At 34.6% G+C, this 18,325-nt stretch overlaps 2 long non-coding RNA genes across 2 annotated transcripts; both read left to right on the forward strand.

The window, feature by feature from the left end:
- Positions 1 to 908: 908 nt before the first annotated feature.
- Positions 909 to 7,917, forward strand: LOC148272132 (uncharacterized). Its single transcript, XR_015824923.1, has 3 exons — positions 909 to 963; positions 2,351 to 2,626; positions 4,897 to 7,917. It is a non-coding gene; the product is annotated as an uncharacterized LOC148272132 (long non-coding RNA).
- Positions 7,918 to 14,187: 6,270 nt separating this feature from the next.
- LOC148272133 (uncharacterized) lies at positions 14,188 to 16,786 on the forward strand. Its single transcript, XR_015824924.1, has 2 exons — positions 14,188 to 14,630; positions 14,912 to 16,786. It is a non-coding gene; the product is annotated as an uncharacterized LOC148272133 (long non-coding RNA).
- Positions 16,787 to 18,325: the final 1,539 nt, after the last annotated feature.

Raw genomic sequence — 18,325 nt, forward strand, 5'->3', positions numbered from 1 at the left:
CACTTGTAGAATTTTTTATGACTGCCGAAAGATTTGGGAGCCAGGAAGGTAACACTTCTTTGTGTAAGCTTTGTGTAAGTGGTCAGACTGAGACAATTTATTCTACCCTTAGATCGTGTCTATATATTTTGCTTCGTTCTGACTTTATCTACAGGTTTCCAAAAATTCACAAGTGCCTCTTCAATAAATTGCTGCCGTACATCTAGAAATTGACAATTTTCAAACATTTTTTTTGGTGGGTAGCATAAAGGATTTTTTTCATTATTCTAAATACGAGTTTTCATGTTTTTAAAAATTGGATTAAATTTTCTCGCCACGCTTCACCCCACTCTAACAATTGTATATATTGCCGTTGATTAAAAAAAAAGAAGTAAACAATTAATCAACGACCAATCAATTATGTCACGAAATGTTTTGAAAAAAAAAGTCATTCTTAGTTTAAGTATAATATAATTGACGTGGAAATTTTAGCTAAGGCGTTTATCAATATAAATTACTAAGTATTTGATAATATCACATTTTTAATGTTAAATGATGGGCAGAGGATGCAAAGATCGTTATATTATTTAATTGGTAATTTAATTATTTTAATAAATTGCCAAAGAAATAATGACTCAATTTTCATATTGTTGCAAATTCACATTTTTTAAAATTCAAATAAACAGGTATTTTCATAATGACAAATTTGGTAATTTTTATTTTTAAATGGGCGTTTTGGGTTAATTGTTTTGTGTCTTATACATTTATTTTTCGATATGAAATACTGGGAGTGAAAGTATGAGCTTTTGAAAATGAAGGTAATTTTTTATCACTCAAAATATCGTGTAATCGATTTCATCCAGTAATTGATACGTCACACTCTAAGCGTTTACATAACAACCGTAAGACCTTTAGACTGGCAACACTGTCCGCGCAGTCGGCAGCATTTTTTAATGGCCGCTATTTCGTTTGACAGTTCCTAAGGTATTGTTATCTGCTACTGTATTGTTATAAAACGAGCGTGAAATCCCCAGTTAAGTGTACATTCGCTCGTCACCAACAGAGAAGAAACTTAGGGAAATTTAACTTGTATTATTTACCTGTAAATGGAAGCTTTATTACGAATCCAATACTACCTGCGTTACGGGACATAACCGAGGCTGTGACTAAATTCATAAACATGTTTTATGATGTTACATTATATTTCGTAGTAAGAAAAGATAGATTATAGTTTTTTTATTGTATCAAAATTAAAACATTAAAATCAACAAGTTAATAATATATAAAAAAATATTTGGAAGTAGAATTCCGTAAAAATATTGATTTATTTTGGATAATTTACACAAGTAGCGCTATTTTTGTGAAAATCGCTGCACAATCAGCATCCCAACACGCTTTACAGCCACAGAGTGCATGGGCGGTTGGGATTCTAGTTCCCCATTTCTATTAATGTAATTTTAAGAATCATATAAGAGCTAGATTGCAATACGTCTTGCAGATACATAGCGCATGGACGTTTAGAAATCTAGCTCCCATTTACTCTGCACAGAGAAATTAGTAAGAAATGTTTTTAATTTCTGAAGATGCCCATTAGAGGGTGAAAGCGCTAATTGGTCAAAATAAATCAGTGGAAGTGTACCAAGTATTTTTTAAATTAATAACTTATATGTAAATATAAGTTATTACATAATTATAAATAACCGTTTACAAAAAGAATCTAGATTACATGTCCTGCAGCTACAGAGCGCATGGGTGGTTAAAAATCTAGACTTCGTTTTCAGTTGAAGTTAATTTTGATGTAATATGAAAGCTAACATCACAAAAAGTCTTGCAGCTACAAAGCGCTTCGCCGAGTGGAATTCAGCAACATAAGAATGATTTTAAAAAGTTTAATATTAATGGGAGGAAATATAAAATTTACAATATTTTGAGTTTGTCCAAAGGTTTGTAGATAAAATACCGGATTTCACCCCCTAGGGAGTCATTAGGATCAACAAATTAAAACAGATAGAAAACATTTTAGAGAAGGGAATATGGAGATCCAGACATTTACAGGGCTTTTGACCTGTCATTAGCTGGTATAAGTGGCCACTTTACGCACTGTGTAACATCCCCCCTCTTTTCCTACGTTTGAACATCCAAATTTCTTGGATTCTTCCATCTGTTGATTTTAGTGAAGTTAAGAGCTGAATCCCTATTGTTGTGAAGAAAAATAGTGAATTTTTCACAGTGTGTAAAGTGGCCACTTAAACCAGGCAATGACAAGTCGTAAGTCCTGCAAATGCCTGGACATCCATATTCCCTTCTTTGAGATGTTCTCCATCCCTGTTGTAATTAGTTAAATATGAAGGTGTTTGATGAATATTTTCAGGTGATAGATTTTCGGATATAGCGAAGTGTTCGTATTCGACCATGGAACAGATCGCTTTGGTGAGTGTAAAGGCTGAACCAGAGACTGGCGGTTTAGAAATAGATGTTCTCAGAAGCGAGAAGCCAGATGTTTCTACCGCGATGGCTGACCCGGGGACCAGTGCTGAACAAAAGTATACTATAGATGATATTCCGCCTTCTTTAGAAAATGACAGAGATTGTCTTGTTATAAAACAGACAGGCTTGGAATCCTCTTGCAACACCAAAGTTGACTCTGGTGAGTAATACTACATTCTTCTTTACCATTCTAGAAGTATAATACTAGAATACTGTTTCACAGTTTGGAACCCTTCGGAATCAAACCACATCCTTGAAATGGAGAAGGTTTAAAAGTGATTGTTGTGATACTTATATCTTAAATAAAATAATATTTATCCATTCTTGTATTCATCATTATTTCTAGCAGGATATAACACCCTCGAATCTCGTCTCAAGAAGGTAAACATGAACAGAAAAAAAATATAAAAGGAAAATAATGAAACCTACTTAACCGCGAAACTGGCTTGTCAGCAGGTTTCTTATTTTTCCTTTGCAAAGAAAAACGTTAGAGAAATTATATTACTTTAAAAAGTAATATAAACATCATTAAGAACTAAAAGCATACGTATTTTTTTACAAAATTTATAAACAAAAAATTAAATAGATGACTGTAAACATACAATAATATTCAATATAAGCCTTGTTACATATTAGCCATTAAATCTTTTTTCTTAAAAGTTTCTTTTAAGATCCGTTTAGGAATCTTATTGAAAATTTTAGTAATTATTTTATTTTATTTTTATTTTTGCACCACAACAGGCCAGGAGGCCCAATTACAATGGTGAATTACATCACAGAACACCCAGGCTTGAGAAAAATCACATTTTATTTTTTGTGTTCTCACCGGGAATCGAACCCGGAACCTTCCGTGCGCGAGTCAAGCGTCTTGACCACTACACCACGGAGGCCGCCACATATTATATAATGAAGTTCCCAATAATCATATTAGAGCGAGATCTCACGCACTGTTTTACACACCCAGAAGCCGTACAAATGCAAGTCAAAATTTACAGATATACATATAGGGCAATTTGCGCGCTAAATACGGCTTCTGCAGATAATATGGATCTATTTTTCTGTACATATCGGCAGTTTAGAGGCTTTCTGCTTTCTTTTCATTAACTTCTAACTTGTATTACGTCATGGATTAAACAGCCTGTAAAGTAATGCAGACTACTATTTACCGAATAAATAAATTGTAAATAAAAGTATATATATAGGTGTAAAATGGTGTGTTTGTGTGTATTCGTATGAGAATACGTGTTCAGGTGTGTGTAAGCGTGAGCATCATTAAAAAGCAAGTGGGATCGTATCGCAGCCAGATAGAATGAGTCTTAATTTGTTTTTAAATAAATTAATTGGCATGTTAAATATACCGATAGATGTAACAAATAAACATTTCAAATGCGCGTTTTAAAACACACTTTTTTGTCTTATACTTAGTTTCCATAATAAAATTTTATTTTATATCTAATTCTTCATATTTTATATATTTTTGACACTCGTGCAATAATATTTACCCACATGTCCACCCTCATTCCATTATAACACCCACTCACCCACCCTCTCACACACTTAAACTCACCCCAACACACTAACTTGTATTGTACGAGTATTTAATGTATTTATGTGGATATATGTCATTGGTTTTATTCTCTGTATATTTTATTTGTTATATTTTTTATACATGTATTACCGTTGATATCCCCAATAAATGAAATAAAGAAATTAAAAAAAAAATGATTTTAGTTAGGGAAAGAACAATGGAGGAAAGAGTGTTGTGCATAATTAGTGCTACAGCCTGGCAAATGGAATAAATACTTATTTCTTATCACGCGAAAGGGGATATAAACATACATTTTGGAGAGTAGGTTTAAAGAGTCTGCTTTATTTTTTAATAGTTTGTATGAATAGCATAATTCAGATGTAGTGCGTCTATTTTCAAGGGTAAAAAATCCATTTTGTTTAGTCGATTGGCTGTAGGCGCAAAGCGTTTTATTGTTTTTATAATCTAGGTATTTAAAGAAATTCAGTTGAACATTTTCAATCCTTTCAATGTATGATTACAAGTAGATCCCCGGTTTTATATGTGCGTTCATGTGTGTGTGTGTGTGCGTGGATGGCTCGGAGTGTACATTCAGTATTTTTATTTAATTTAATTTATTACCTCCATGGAAAACGCAAATGTCAACAATTATCATTTTTTCACTTAAAATTCTTCTTTATTTTTTATTTTTTGTCACATTTAATGTTTATATCTTTTTAATTTATGAAAACTTAATTGGTCTTTTTATGTTAAAAAATTGTTGTTATTAGTACTTATTTTGTATGACTGTATGTTTTCTAAATAAAATAAAATAAAATAAAAAAATAAATAAAAAATCAGCAGAACGGTAGCCTAACGCTTCCCACCAGGTTAATATTATGATTATGACTTTTTCTTTTCAGGCGCTAAATCAACAACGTTATTCGTGGAGAGTATAAATCTACCGTCCCATAATGCAGAACCACTATCAGAGGGTGAGAACGAAACACATCAGAAGAGTAACGAACGTCAGTTGACGAGTAATGGCAAGAAACGGTTCGCTTGCTCCGAATGTAAATATTCAACTTCGCAGAATAGTATTTTAAAGCGGCACATGTTGAAACATACTGGTGAAAAATCAATTGCATGCTCAGAATGTAAATTTACAACTAAACAGGTGCATAATTTGAAACAACACATGTTGATACACACTGCCGAAAAACTGTTCAAATGCACGGAATGTAAATATACTACACCACGGGCGAGTAATTTAAAACAACACGTGTTGATGCATACCGTCGAGAAACCGTTCGCATGCCCAGAGTGTAAATATACAACTCAACGGAAGGATAGTTTAAAACAGCATATGTTGATACATACCGACGAAATACCGTTCGCATGCCCGGAATGTAGTTATACAACTCGAAATAAGAAAAATTTAAGACAGCACATGTTTATACACTCTGGCGAGAGACTGTTCGCTTGTTCGGAATGTAAGTATATAACTCATAGAGTAGATATGTTAAAACGGCACCTGTTGATACATTCTGGCGAAAAGCCGTTCGCTTGCTCGGAATGTAACTATGCAACTCTGCGGGAAGGTCGTTTGAAACAGCACATGTTGATACACACTGGTAAAAAGCCGTTCGCATGCTCAGAATGTAGCTTCGCAACTCCGGAGAAGAGTAATTTAAAACAGCACATGTTGATACATACTGGCGAGAAACCGTTCGCATGCTCAGAATGTAACTATACAACTAACCGGAAAGGCCAATTGAAACTGCACGCGTTGATACATACTGGCGAAAAGCCATTTGCATGCTCAAAATGTAGTTATGTTGCTTCACGAAAAGGCGATTTAAACAGCCACTCGTTGACTCATAATGGCGATAAACCACTCACATGCTCAGAATGTAAATATACAACTGTGCGGAAGAGTAGTTTAAAACACCACATGTTGATACATACCGGGGAAATACCGTTTTCATGTTCGAAATGTAAATACACAACTCAGTGGAAGAAATGTTTGAAAAAGCACTTGTTGACACAACATTCTGGCTAGAAAACGTTCGCATGCTCAGAATGTAACTACACTCAAGTTTAATTTGAATCTACGTGGTTTATACATAGGTTTTAAAATACTCACTTCCGTAAGTAGAAGAGTGCGGACGTGTGCAATAAATATTATTATAAACCATTAAGCGTCTCAGTTAAAACTATACTAAACTTGCACGATCGCCACCTGTTACATGCCAGAAAATTCGGCTACCTGCTTGGTCATTTATTTAATATTATTTTTCCATGTTTACTTAATTCTACATTCCACTTCTTGTTTTTGATTTTTTTTTTTCACAGTAAAATATATTAATAAATATTTAATAGGTACTTATCATATTTTAGACAAAACGGATCTGTTTTTATTTGTGTTTTATTTTTATGTATGTAAATTTAATGATTTGATTTTAAATTGGTAACTTGTATTATAATTTAATTTATTACATCAGTAAATTTAATGATTTTATAATTTTTGATTATATAACAATATTTTACTTAACTTGATAGTATTGGTTACGCCACATTTACAATATGTGTTTGTGTATAGCACATTTACTAGGCTGTGACGTTGAATTTATTTTCTATCTACTGGGCCCTAGTTTAGATGCTGCGATTATACTTACTGTGGGTACAAACTTTTTATCTTCAGTCCTAATAACAACTGAGCTGTCACCGAGTGTACACGCGTTTTTTGATATTCCCAGCGAAATCGCAAATAATGTGTTTACGCGATCAATTAGTCATTTTGTCGTGTTATCGCATATTATAATCAAGAAGGAGCACAGGATCTGATCCTGCCCGCTGCGAGAGAAGTTCAACAATAAGCTGCCAAAAATCCCAGCACAAGGTAGGTAATTGCATTAATTTGTATTAGGGTTCGATGGCAAAGAATATAAAGATAACGCAAATCCGCGAACTAGCAATATTCCAGCGTCCATCAGCTTCTGGCGAGTGACGCGATCAAGTATGATTAGTAGTTTTAGTAAGGTAAAACTGCTTGGCATGAATGAATGTATCTTTATTTTCTAAATATACAATAACTAAAAAAATGCATTTAATTCTTATATCACGTCGGGGTCACCATTTATAGGAGGGAGTGTGTAAATAAGAAAGATGGATAACAATCGAAGTTATTTTTTAAGTAGTTACACAGAGGTTACATCCTATTGTTTTATAAAGAAGGAATTCACAACAGCGAACAATGGCGGAGAGCTGGTGGCCGGGCGACACGAAATGCCAAGAAAAAATGTGTAGATGTTTGGTGGTCGTGTATTGAGGAGCCGCTACACCAGTCCGAGCGTAGACAGAAGAAACAGCTTAAGACGTAGATATATTGATTTATTTTACATTAAATTACAAATCAAAAATGACGATGGACATAGTAACGCCCGTAAGAGAGCACTGAAGAGATGTGTAGTGGTCCATGAAACGGGTCCTCTTTTTATATGCTGGATTCCTGGTAACGTCCTCCAGGGCGATGCACTGACGAACAATTTAATTTGCGCTATCGGCACTCAGCTCAGTGGTACCCGCATGGATCGGGGCTAGCGTTGCGTGTATCGATTTCACTTACGCGTAATAGTGTGTCGTCGACCTGAGTTCGATGCTCCTCAAAACGCAAGATGCGCGGCGTTTAATATCTTGTCGGAGCTGACGTTGCAGCGAGCCAAAACGGAGTTCGGCCCTGTCAACCTCACGGCTGTTGGTGTTGCCCTGTACAGAGTAATAACCTAAACCTGTACGGAGAAAAACTATTCTTTGATTATTGAACACGAAGTAAGCTAGTTAACCCGTGGTTTGTATTCGTTTTATGAATCAATGTCTCAAATATTTTCAATGATTTTAATGTGATATGTTTAGTTTTAAATAAACTGTCCTTTTACCACGTATTTCTATGTGTTTTGTGAGTCGCACTTTATTTTACCTTTGCGTGCAAAAGTTGCACTTTGAGAAATAATAGCTTCGTTTGTCGTGCGACAATTCAAATCATTTGCACATGTCGCAAATACATCACCAAGCAAAAACAATGTATTACGAACGTACGTAAATGTTTGATTCATCATTCAGCGGGGCTGTATTCGACGAGAATGCATATGTACTAAAAATTTGGTAGGAAGTTATTTTTTTAACATGTAAAAATGTTTGTATTTTGATGTTTACAAACAACATGAATTTTTAATGTTAAAAAAAAATTTAATCCGTTCTTGGTTATAATTACTGAATTTCTAATAAATTTTAATTTAAACAAAAGAACGTTATTTAAATTACGATGAAGAGCGCCCAAAGGAAAATGATTTTAATATTCAAGATTTTTAGTATAAGAATTTTTCCGCGGCGAATAAAAATGACACGAATGTATGAAAAAATTATTTATTTATACTTTTACATTGTTTGTATTCTTTTTATACAGAATAATGTCCCCTCACTGGGGTGTACCGTGCCGAGGGAAACATTTTACAAAATGTGAAACATGCCTTAAATTAGTTGTTTAACAAAGTTTACATAATAATAATATAAAAAAACGTAATAAATCTTATTAACCTAATTATCAATATAAACTAAAATAATTATAAAAAAACATAACCAATTTATATAAACCAATAGACCGAGTTTCATAAACAGTACACACATTTTACCTATTTGGCTTGATCCACTAACCGATCCGTGCGCAACCCACCTCCACTATCCATTTCTTAATAGCAATTTTATATAGTGAGTACTTACTAATTGTCCTTATGGATAATGGAAGTCTACTTATATATTGTACACTTTAACCGAGTAGTAGGCCAATCCTCTTTGACCGAAGGTTGTATTAATTTATTTTTTTTGCAGCATCGGGGTGGAGTATCTAGTCACTCTTGTATTTGTAACGGAAGGTAGAGAATAATGTTTGTGTGCGTATAGTAACAGAGCTTTTACATTAAGTTGTTTTATAGATTTTACATTAAGATATACATCAATAAAATGATCGCAAGTAACGCCACTGATTTGATGCCGAGATTATTATTGAATTTATATTTGAAATTGACTTCGGAAGTTAAATTGATTAACAAAACGATTTTCCTCGTCTTGTATAATTTAATAATCATGATATTGTAGTGTTTGCGAAAGAAACATCTATTTTATTCGAAGTGAAACCACAGCAATCAGCTATTGACGACACAAGCAATGGTGTTGAATTGGTTTATTTCATACAATTTATTATTAAACGACAAACATTCTAAATGTATAAATGTTAGGTCAAACTGACTGTGTTCAAAATAAGGAACTGGATTTTGCTAATACTACTGTATTCTTAGGCATAAGAAACCTTAAATTTTGAACTATATGTTGAACCACGCAACAATTGAAAAAGTTGATTTCATTAGGTATCTTGGCGTATTTTTTTACGATAAACTTACATTTATCAAACATATTGACAAGATTTCAAATGAGGCGCTAAGCATGTTGGGGATTCATTTGTAAGGTTACTAACAAATTAAAAAATATCACTCCAATCAAGTCGCTTTATTGCTCCCTGGTTAGAAGTCGTTTAGAATATATTTCTCCAGTCTGGTCGCCCCATTATAGTGTACATACTGATTCACCCGAGCGCGTCCAGAAGAAATTTCTAAAATATATTCATTTTAAACTACATATTCCAGCTGCTTTATTTAATTATAATCAATTGTTATCTTCAGGAAATCTTTTAAAACTCTCTGATAGAAGAATCCCAACTGACCTAATATTACTTTATAAAGTGATCAATTCATTCGTTGACTGTCCAGATTTGCTGGAGTTGGTGTGTTTCCGTGTACCTGGTCGACATACCCGCCATAGATCTTTTTTGTTCTGCAAGTTCTGGGATCAACTATCACTTGCACTCGCCTCTATCCCTAGGCTCCACGGATATGGCAATCAGTATGAGGACAAGGCTGATATATTTGGTTCTGGAATAAAACGAGTCTGATTTATTTTTTCTCTCGCAACATTATTCTGAAACTTTTCTTTATATTAAAAAATGTTTTCGTTTTTTTTTTCACATTTATATACAATATTTTGAGTTTGTCCAAATTTTTGTAGACAAGGACTGGATTCAACTCCCTGGGGAGCTGTTTATATTAACATATTACAACAGAGATGGAGAACATTTAAGAGAAGGTAATATAGAAGTCTAGGCATCTACAAGGCTTGTGACCTGTCAATGGCTGGTTTAAGTGGCCACTTTACACACTGTGTAACATTCACCATTCTGCCTGTATTTGAACATCTATATTCCTTCAATTCTTTCATCTGCTGATGTTTGTGAAGTTAAAGAGCTGAAACCTTTATTTATGCGGGTGAGATTCATCTAATTGAATTATTTCACCTACATGCTAGGCAACGCCTGAAAATATTATTTTTTCAATTTCTATTCTTCTTCATGGACCAGGTAATTTATCAACTTGTTGATATAAAGGTTTCAGCTCTTTAACTTCACAAACATCAGCAGATGAAAGAATTGAAGGAATATAGATGTTCAAATACAGGCAGAATGGTGAATGTTACACAGTGTGCAAAGTGGCCACTTAAACCAGCCATTAACAGGTCATAAGCCCGGTAGATGCCTAGACTTCTATATTACCTTCTCTTAAATGTTCTCCATCTCTGTTGTAATATGTTAATCATATTTATTTCGTTAATATTTTTGGCTGCTTATGTGTTGTTACTTGCTTACTGGCTACTTGTTACTATTGTTATGGTTATGCAATTTTATAATTTTTTGTCATGTATTTTTATACTATGTATTTTTTTTCATTTTTATGTTCAATATATTATGTTAAAGGCAATTATGCCGTTTATGTAAAAATAAATAGCTGGTTTATCGAACAGACTTGGTTCTGGTGGCTACGCTGTTAAAAAGATCTTACTCATGTAGAAACAAGGCTGGTCTATTTCAGTTACTTTTACAGCGTTACCTACTTAAACATAAATAATATAGTATAATATATAATTAAAAAAAACAAATATAAAGTATTGTAATGCATAATAATATGTGTAGGTACCAATTGTATGAAATACTACGTTCAATAAAAGATTAATAATATTTCAAAAAAATATCTCGCTACACTATTTATATGTGCAGTTATTCTTATTTTAAAATTTATTTTACATTTTAAGCCTTTTATATTTGGCATCAAATATTTTAGGCGCAAAACAATACATTGCTTTTTACCAAAGGCGGTTGATACAAATGGGACAATACTGTTAATTTGTGTTGCTGAACGAGCGCTTATATTTTGTTGGGTAAAATTGAACTAGTAGGCACCTCACAAACTTACATCCAATATCTTAAACTCAGCTAATAGATCTTCCGTTGGATACCTCGAGGGTTTTTTAAGAATGGTCTTCATGGTCCATTTTTGTGCTATTTACACTGGTTCAAGGATTGCACGAGAGCAACCTCCCCAAGCTAAATAGCAATTTGAAAGTTTGCTTTGGCAAACAGCAAAGCAAGTTTGTCTCATAAGTTGAACATTCAAGATATTTACTAGGCTTTTGTAAATGTAAGCTGATTTCCGTATTTTCTTGGATATTTCTGTAACTTAATCTTTCCAGCTTAGTTTAGAGTCTATTATGACCCCTAAGTACTTTATTGGATTTATTTGTTCTAATTTTTCACATTTGCACAAAGTGTTTGGCATGCACGAATGGATCTTGAGTGAAACATTTTCAGGTTCTGTTTTTTTCAGTATGAACTAACAAGTGAATTCTTAGATTACTCTTCGTTTTACAAAACTACATTGTGAGCATGAAAATGGTTTCTCGCCAGTATGCGTCGTCATACGATGCTTAACCCTAGGTTCCTAAACTATATTCAGGGTTAAATTGTTCATAAACATATGTCTCTGATACACCTTTCTTTTTAAGGTCACCTAGTTTAATAATTACGGGAGATATTGAAAAAAAATCTATAAAGATAAGTTTGAAAGAACTTTTATTTAAAATTATAACATTAAAAAAAAAAAAATTAACCAGAGCATTCTATGCACAAACTACCGCACATTGCACGCCACGCGCTGCGACAGTTTTATTACTTGAAGGTGTATAAGAGACGTGTGTTTATGAATCTAGGGTTAAACTAAAACCACACTGCGAGCATGAAAACGGTTTCTCACCAGGATGTATCAATAAATTATTGTTTTGTATTCGCTTTTATTTGTTTACATGGTAAATTTAGAAATTAATTCAAATCGACTTACTAGTGTAAAATTATGATTAATTAAAAACTAAATATACCTTAATTAAATTTATCTAAAAATCTACATAATACATAAATTAATTTTCTCTATCCTTAATACACAAATAGCATTTCGCCCGAAAATTGGAGATATTCTTTGGCAACTCATTAAAAACTTTCAAACATTTAAATGAATTCTTAATTAACTTTTTTGATAAACTACATTGTGAACAGCTTTTGTTTCATATCTCCTTTCCGTATTCACAGTCTCAATCCTGGGGATTGGTTTGCAGCAGTCTCGCATATCGTCTTCCACTGCGCTTTATTCTCTGCGGTTCGTTTCAGCTCAAAATGTGAGGCGCAGTTCAAGTTCTCGCACAATTGTTCTAAATACTCCCGTCCCTCTGTGATTTGTCTCCTCGGCCATTCCCTTTATTATGTCAAGCATAAGACCCTCATGGCGTATAATGTGGTCGATCCATTGGGCTCGACTCTTTGATATGGTTGTGATTGGGTGCCTCCCTTCTTCGATTCTCCTGAAAATCTTGTCCGTCTCTCCAGGAAGTTCCTAATATTATTTTGTAGCTCCACATCTCAAAGGCTTCTAGTCTTTTTCAGTAAGGCAGCATGTTTCACAGCCGTAAAACAATATGCTCCATACATATGTCTCGGCAAGTTGCTTGATCTATGTTATTTGACTAAAATAAATCTTTGACTTTTTGTTGCGCGCTAGCCTTGCTTGATTTTCTTTTTGCCGTGAGAAACCACACTGTGAGCATGAAAATGGTTTGACAATATGTACCAAAACGTAACATTTAAATGTTTTTTTTTATTAGATGTAAAATTACATTGAGAACATGATAATGGCTTCTCCATAGTATATAACAACAAGTGACATTTAAAATCATGTAACCGCCGTAACTACATTGTGAGCATGAAAATGGTTTCTCGTCAGTACCCATTACAAATCGTTTCTTAAATTACATATTAAGTAAAACTACATTGTGAACGTGAAAACGGTTTCTCGCCAGTACGCATCGACATGTGATTTCTTTTCTGACTGGATGTAAAACTACATTACGAGTATGAGAACGGCTTCTCCCCAGTATGTGTCATCATGTGACGTTTCAAACTTAATTAAAATAAAGATCTAATACCACATTCCGAGCATGAAAATGGTTTCTCGGCAGTAAAGATCAATTTTTTTTGTTGATAAGCTACTTTTCGAATGTGGGAACAACTTTTCAGCAATCTGTACCAACAAGTGACGTTTTAAAAGAAGTTCTCGTAATTTTGAATAACCACATTATGAGTATGAAAACGATTTCTCGCCAGCATGTATTAAGGTGTGACGATTTAAATTACTTTTTTGATTAGATGTAAAACTACATTGTGAACATGAAAACGGCTTCTCTGTAGTATGCACCAACAAGTGACGCTTTAAAGCACTTCCCCGTAAACACGTAAAACTACATTGTGAGCACGAAAACGATTTCTTGCCAGAATGTATCACCATGTGACTACTTAAATTACTCTTTTTTGAACACGTGAAACTACATACAGAGCATGAAAACGGTTTCTCACCCGTATGCGTTACCATGTGTTGTTTTAATCTATATTGAAATGGACATGTAAAACTGCATTGCGAGCATGAGAACGGCCTCTCACCAGTATGTGTCATCATGTGTTTTTTTAAATTAGATTTCATGGAACATGTATAACTACATAGTGAGCACGCAAACGGTTTCTCCCCGGTATGCGTTAACATGTGACTCATTAAATTTCTTTTCCGAATAGATACAAAACTACATTGCAAGCATTCAAATGGTCCGAACACGCGTTTAGGGCGAGTTTTCTTCTTTGGCGTATTATATTCGCACCCCAGTAGTGGTCCCGCACTATAAGACGGTAGATCAACTCTCTCCGGTGATAACGGTAGCGACTCGGTGGTATCTGAAAAGTGAAAGTTATAATATTAACACGGGGGAATATTGAGAGACCGTACAGCGGATAGTAGGGACATCGGCGAACTGCTTATTATGTTAGCGACGACAGCTTACCCACCACATACCGCATCTGAGGACATAAGTATTCTTGATACACGGAAAATTTGCTCGTTGTCAAACGAGAAAAGCTGCCCGAAGGAGCTCTCTGTAATCTGGTAGCCTTAGCATCCAGACTAGACCAGATCTGGTTTAGATAGAAAGGAATCCAGAAGTAGGGGAACAGGGGTCACAGTGGTTAGTGGGGTACAGTGAATAATGTGTAATAACACACAAACTATTGGTCACACACACATGCTCTGTTCGTACGGACGAACGTTCTAGTCATTCTTCGACTCCTGCGCTAGTGAGCGGCAAGCTGTCGTGAGTGAAGGACAAGTTGTGCCTTGCTTGGCGAATCGTAAGTTGATTTTTTTTTCACACTTGATTCTGAATGGTTTTTACCTATTTTACTAAATGATTTCATATTTTAACCTATTTTATCTTAAATAGTACTTTGTTAAGCTGTGATAATTGAGTGGTTGCTATTTATATTGCGAGTGAAATCTGTACTTTATTTAAATATGTTTACAAAAGGACTCTGTGGGGTAGAGTGGTTAAAATGAATTGGGGGCACAATGGATAATTTATCCATATTGCCCCACATGTACTTTTCTCACCTAGGCTATTTGTTTTGTTCAGGTTCCTGCCTCACAACATGGTACGCAACTGAGAACGGAAGACTAATATCGGCCAACACGGAGAATACAAAATTAAAGAGGCCGTTCAGTTGGTACGACAAGGCAAAAATATATGAAGTTGCAAAAGATCGAGACATACCGTACACCACACTCTACAGATATCATCATAAAACCCAGAATGAAGAGATCCAAAGGTTCACACCGAATTATGCTATCAGAAAGATTTTTACGGACAGTCGAGAAAACACTTTGGTGGATTATATTCTTTCATGTTCCCAAATGTTTTATGGACTGACTATTATCGAAGTTCATCAGCTCACGTACGAAATGGGAGTGCAGAATAATATATCGATCCCTCAAAAGTGGCAACTAACAAAACTTGCGGGAACCAACTGGTTGTATCATTTCAAAAAGCGCCATCAAACTTTGGGTTTAAGGGTCCCCGAAGGATACGGCCTGAGTAGAGCTATTTCATTCAACAAGCACAGTGTCAATGTTTTTTATGATAACCTCTAGAATGAAAAAAGAGAACCAACTTTCGGTAATGGAACTAGAATTTTTAACCTGAATGAAACTAACACGATGACTGTACAAAAATCCGCCAAAGTGTTAGCGGTCTGTGGGCAAAAGCGGGTTAGCAAAGTCACCAATGCAGAAAAGAGAACGCTTGTGAAGACATGCTACCTTATCAGTGCTTTGGGACACGCTCTTCCACCTGTTATAATATTCCGTTGAGTACATTTTAAAAAACATATGTTAGCTAGGCCTCCAACTGGGACCTTGGGACAAATTCAATGTTGACCTCCGAAAAAAATATTTACGTTAAGAGTGATGATGTTAAATACTGATATCTAAGACTGATTGCTATGTTTATTCATATTGAAAAATCAATGTATAACTTATCATATTAATCAATGTATAACTTATCATACATTGATTTTAGTGAAACAAAAGGTTCTTTCTTACATTAAAAATGATAAAAACATTACATAATTTATGGGATTGTGCAGTTTATTACACCTTTAAATCACATTATTCAGTGTGCCCCACATATAGATGTTCGCTCGATGATTCGCTTGGGGCACTGGATAGCCAGTGCCCCAAGCGAATATTCATAGTGCCGCATATATGGGGCACAGTGGTTAATTTTCCCTTTTTTTAAGCACTCACAAGTCCAAAAATGTAGCTATACTCGTCCTATAGAGAAAAATATTAATCCTAGCGCCAATAATGTAGGAGCTACGAGATGTCAAAACGAAACTAACCACTGTGCCCCCTGTTCCTCTACATAATATGCGCTTCATTCGATTGAGAAAAGAGGGAAGTGATTTCTTCACTGACTGGGATTAAATTGCTTGGACATGATCAATTCGCCGAAATGATTACAAAACTATAAATTTTATATTTGAAGCACTGACTTTATGGTTATTCATTATAATAAAATCGTCCTTCACGAAGAAGCTTGTTTGCTTCGAAACCAGTCGGTGGAAAATAAAAATTAGTGGTTAAAAACAAAGTTGTTTTATTTATTTTATTTTATGATTACAAAACTTTTTAAAAGCCTGGAAATTATTTTTAGAAGCCACCAGATCTGCATATCCGACAGGACCTATAACAGGGCCATGGATAGTAGCGAGAAGCTCAATGGAGCTTCTCGCTACTATCCATGGCCGAATGCGGTAATCATAGAGAGGGAGAAAGGGACAAGACCACAGGATGTGTTTAGAAAATTGGTTTGACATCAGCGAACTGTTGATCTACAGTGAATTTTATATTGTTACTGGAAAGAGGGTCCGCCTAACTTTGAAAAACATAAGGAAACCTGGAAATGATTCTCGCAAAAAAAAACTCAGGCAATAATTTAGTTAAATAAATAAAATGGGAGGGACACTGTTAACTTTTTACTACCTTCATCGTTGCGAGAGGTTTCTAAAGATTCTTCTTTTGTATCAGGATAAATTATGTAAATTTCCGGATAGCTCTGCGTATCACTCTCCTTAATATACTGTTGCTCCGTACTGGTCCCCGGTTCGGTCTTGACGGTAGCAACACCTCGCATTTCACTTCCGTAGGGAGATGAGTCCCCTTGCCCGGTATGAGGAATATCTTCTTCTACATCGCCAGTCTCCGGTTCGCACTTAATCATGGCCGAAGCGAACATCACAAGTTCTTTAGCTCAAATACAAAGAACTAGCTTTCTCCGTAGATCAATCACCTGAAAATGTAGACGATGCAAATATAGAGTAATTTGTTTAAAATATGCATTAAGTAGAATCATTAATCGTAAAAATCATAGTCTTTGACAAAATACACAAGGTAAAAAGAAAGTTTACAAATTACAACAGGGATGGAGAAAGAAGGGAATATGAAAGTCTAGGCATTTACAGGGCTTATGACTTGTCATTGGCTGGTTTAAGTGACCACTTTACACACTGCGTAACATTCACCATTTTGCCTATGTTTGAGATTTCTTTGGGGGTACGAATATCATTTATTCTTTACACATGGCCCAACCATTATAATGTTTTTATTTATGAATTGTGCAATGTTGGGTTTGCCATATAATGCCTTTAATTTATAATTAAAAAGGCTGCGTCTCTTCCACATTTCGTTTTGGTTGACAGCACCGAATGTCTTCCTTTATACTTTTTTAAAAAAATACTAATAAATAACATGTTTTCATATCTTTTGGTCATAACCCGGTCTGAGGAGAGTTTTATTTATAATGGTTTCAGTTTTCAAGAAAGCGATTTGGATCCCTGATGTTTAAACAAGCTATAACAACGTATCTTTGCTGCCGATAGCCGTGTTCTAATCTCGGTATTAATTACCAAATTTCAGTACCAAATTATTTAATGGATAAGGAGCGGACATTGTCGGCCTTATGTCCATTGGGTCAATGAACCCTCGAAATTTGCTACCAATATAAAAAAGGTGTACCTATTTTGAATAAAGAACAAAAGATAACAATTTTTGAGGATTTCACCCCCTCGGGAGTCATTAAGATCAACAAATTACAACAGAGAAGGAGAATACCTTAGAGAAGGGAATATAGAAGTCTAGGCATTTGCAGGGCTTATGTTGTCATTGGCTGGTTTAAGTGACCACTTTACACACTGCGTAACATTCACAATTTTTCCTATGTTTGAACATCCAGATTTCCTCAATTCTTCCATTTGTTGATTTTGTGAAGTTAAAGAGCTTAAACCTTTATTGTAAATGCCTAGACTTCCATATTCCTTCTTTGAGGTATTTTCCACCCCTGTTGTAATTTGTTAATCTTAATGACTCCCGAAGGAGTGAAATCCAGTCTTTTGTTTACAAACATTTGGACGAACTAAAATATTGTATTAAATAGAAAGTATTTAAAAAAGGAACGATTGCAGATTGCTATTCTATTATTTACGGCGGCCTA

Source organism: Micrasema longulum, unplaced genomic scaffold (genome assembly GCF_059751315.1).
Source record: "Micrasema longulum isolate JH-2025_06_02 unplaced genomic scaffold, ASM5975131v1 h1tg002469l, whole genome shotgun sequence".
In the NCBI taxonomy this organism is placed as follows: Eukaryota; Metazoa; Arthropoda; class Insecta; order Trichoptera; family Brachycentridae; genus Micrasema; species Micrasema longulum.